The sequence below is a fragment of the Momordica charantia genome (genome assembly GCF_013281855.1).
Source record: "Momordica charantia cultivar OHB3-1 chromosome 4 unlocalized genomic scaffold, Mcharantia_2.0 BLBB01000004.1, whole genome shotgun sequence".
NCBI classification, from domain to species: domain Eukaryota; kingdom Viridiplantae; phylum Streptophyta; class Magnoliopsida; order Cucurbitales; family Cucurbitaceae; genus Momordica; species Momordica charantia.
This window is the reverse complement of record NW_028275162.1, coordinates 5,041,899-5,045,376: the sequence shown is the minus strand read 5'-3', so window position 1 is coordinate 5,045,376 and position 3,478 is coordinate 5,041,899. Positions and strand designations below refer to the sequence as shown.

The following is a 3,478-nucleotide window of genomic DNA, read 5'->3' as shown; positions in this document are numbered from 1 at the left end:
AAATAAAATTACATCAACTAAAATACTTTTTTATTAGAAACATCATTATTTAATATAAAATATAATTAAATTTTATTATTTTAATATTTAATAATAATTAAATTCAATTTTAAAAAATCAACAGATATTAATTAATAATAACCTAGTAAAAATTAAAAAATTTAAATATAAATTCATGCCAACTAATAAAAGTGGTATAAATTTGTATTAAAATAACAATTATTAGTTATATAAATAAAAACAAATAATTAAATAAGTTATAGGCCCTCATTAATACATGCTAGAAAAATTGATAAAAAGGAAAAAATAATTGCATCGCTTGGAAATGGGATTGATGAAAATGTAGGAAAGAAAAATTGTGTAGGTTCCATCATCTGCATTTTATCATTCTCATGTCGTTGAAGTAAACGTGGCCATAAATTACTAGTGTCACGGGGATTTGATCTTTACCCAAAGATAACGAGCATAGTCCCCCAAGCTTCAAATCGCCATTTTCAGAGTTCAAAGCTCGGATTCAGAAATAAAAATCAAAAAATAAATAATGCAGGCAGAGTTCGAATCTCCTTGCCATGTCTTCCTCGTCACCTTCCCGGCGCAAGGCCACATGAACCCCACGCTCCGCCTCGCCAAAACCCTCGCTTCCAACGGCCTTCGCACTACCATCTTCACTGCCCTCCACTTCGGCCACTGTCTCATAAACGCCGGCAGCATCGCCGACCGCCCCTCCCCCGTCGGCGCCGGTTCCATCGACTTCCAGTTTTGGGACGACGGCTGTGTACACGACGACCCCAGGCGTGGAGACTTCGACGTCTATTTGCCGCAGCTCGAGCTCACCGGAAAGCCCGCGCTGGCCCAGATCCTCCGAAACCGCCCCGTGTCCTGCCTCATCGGAAACCCCTTCCTGCCTTGGGTCGTCGACGTGGCTCACGATTTCGGAATCCCCTGTTCCATTCTCTGGGTCCAATCTTGCTCTGTTTTCTCAATTTATTACCACTGCTCCATTAATTCCGCGAATTTTCCTTCTCCAATTGCCCTCCCTGCCGCTACTCAAGCACGACGAGATCCCCACCTTCTTACACCCCCACGGCAACCACAGGGCAATCGGCCGCTCAATTCTACACCAATTTCGGAACATATCGATCCCATTCTGCGTGTTGATGGACACGTTCGAAGAGCTCGAAGGAGACGTCATAGCCCACATGGCGAAAATCTGCCCCGTTAAGCCCATTGGTCCTCTGTTCAAGACGCTCAAATCTGGGGCCGAAGCCGCTCTCTCCGGCGATTCCCTGAAGGTGGACGATTGCCTCGAATGGCTCGATTCGAAACCCCCAAAATCAGTGGTTTATATTTCATTTGGAAGTGTTTGTGCAAGGATAGCTCGAACTCGGCCTCCGGACCGATCTGAATACTTGGGCGGACCTGCACAAAAAGGTGAGCACTCCGACGATCAAGTCAGTATAGGTCGGATTCCCAGTTTAGTTCGAGGTCAGAAATCATCGTACCTGATTGTGGAGTGAAGTCCTCTACTTATGGGTGGTAGTCCCGCTAATCTCGCGACGGTTACACCCGGTAATCTCGGGACCGTCGGTTACACCCGGTAATCTCGGGACCGACGGTTATACCCGATAATCACGCCGCTGACAGTAGCTCACATCGGCCCCCACCGAGCTTCCCGGTAGGTCGGACCTCGGCTAGGTTCACCTCGGCCCTCATACTTAGCATCTGTCAACGCTAGTGGTGGTGATCTCGGCCGTCCGAGCTGGGCATGACTCATGAGTCATCTTGGAGCACCAATAGGGGTCCTCCACGTGTCCAAGGTATTCTCTTCCCCAAACAGAAAGCATTGTCCACTTGGGGCAGAAGCAAATCGACGAAATCGCTCACGTGCTCTATAATTGTGGGTTTCCGTTTCTGTGGGTGATGAAGCCGCTGTCAAAGGACATGGCGAAAAGCTGGGGGCTGGAGGCGCACGTGCTTCATGAGGGGTTTGTGGAGAAATGTGGGGAGAGAGGGAAGATTGTGAAGTGGAGTCCGCAGCAGAAGGTTCTGTCGCACCCATCGGTTGGTTGCTTTGTGACGCACTGTGGGTGAAATTCGTCGGTGGAGGCGCTCACTTCGGGGGTGCCGGTGGTGGGTATGCCGCACTGGGGAGATCAGGTCACCAACGCCAAGTTCTTGGTGGAGGAGTTCGGCGTGGGCCTGCGCCTGAGCCGTGGCGCGGCGGAGAAGAGATTGGTGGGGAGGGTGGAGTTGGAGAAATGCGTGAGGGAGGCCGTGGCGGCGGAGGAGCTCAAAGAAAACGCCTTGAAGTGGAAGAACAAGGCTGACGCCGCCACGGCGTACGGCGGCTCCTCCGAGACCCATATTCAAGAGTTCGTCGATGCTGTCAAATCATTCAATAATACGATTGTTTAACAATTGAGGGAGAGAACGGTAAATTTGTATTCGTGAAAAATCCTGCGTATTAGTTAATCGGCTGGGAAGCTTCGAAGCAATTCTTGTCGATATAAAAGATAGGATTGTTTTGGTCTCTTTCCGTTTTTTAATAACCATGACTTTGTATCACAAGATAAATGGTCTCCCTCTCTCTCTTATTTTGTGCGTTCTTTTCTGTTTATGTTAAAAGTAGTAACCCGACTTTGCTTTTGGTTTCACCCAAAAGGCCTCATACCAATGGAGATAATTGTCCTCTCTTATATACTCATGATCATTCCCTTCCCTAGCCAATGTGAGACTTTGTTTGCAATAATCTTGAATTGGAACAGATGGACGTTACCACTGCTTTTCTTCATGGAGACTTGGAAGAAAAGATTTATATGCGCCAACCTCCAGGTTATGTAATACCAGGTAAAGAGCATCAGGTTTGTTATCTTAAACGCTCTTTGTGTGGTTTAAAACAGTCGCCTCGATAGTGGAACAAGCGTTTTGACAGCTTTATGATGAGAAGCAATTTTTGTAGAAGTGATTTTGATAGTTTTGTTTATATAAAAACAATATCCAAGGATGTATCTGTATATCTTTTACTTTATGTAGATGATATGCTCATAGCTTCTCAACAGTCTTCTCAAATTGCTAGTTTAAAACTTTTGCTTAGTCAGGAATTTGAAATGAAGGATCTTGGCTTTGCTGATAAGATTCTCGGGATGGAAATTCGAAGAAATCGTGCTAGCAATTTGTTGTTTTTAAACCAGCGAGATTATTTGGATAAAGTAGTCAAACACTTCAACATGGGTGGAGCAAAAGGTGTTAAAATTCCTCTTGCTCAGCATTTTAATTTGTCAAGAGAGCAGTCCCCAAAAACTGAAACTAAGATACAAGATATGTTTCATATCCCGTATTCGAATGCAATATGAAGCTTAATGTACGGAATGATTTGTACTCGTCCTGATATTGCTTATGCAGTAAGTGTTATTAGTCGCTTCATGAGTATGTCTGGTAAGCCTCATTGGGAGGCTGTTAAATGGGTTTTGAGATATAT

The 3,478-nt window shown here is 45.0% G+C and overlaps 1 pseudogene; it reads left to right on the top strand.

The window, feature by feature from the left end:
* The first annotated feature begins 325 nt into the window (after nt 1–325).
* On the top strand, nt 326–2,630 carry LOC148211681 (gallate 1-beta-glucosyltransferase 84A24-like; annotated as a pseudogene).
* Nucleotides 2,631–3,478: the final 848 nt, after the last annotated feature.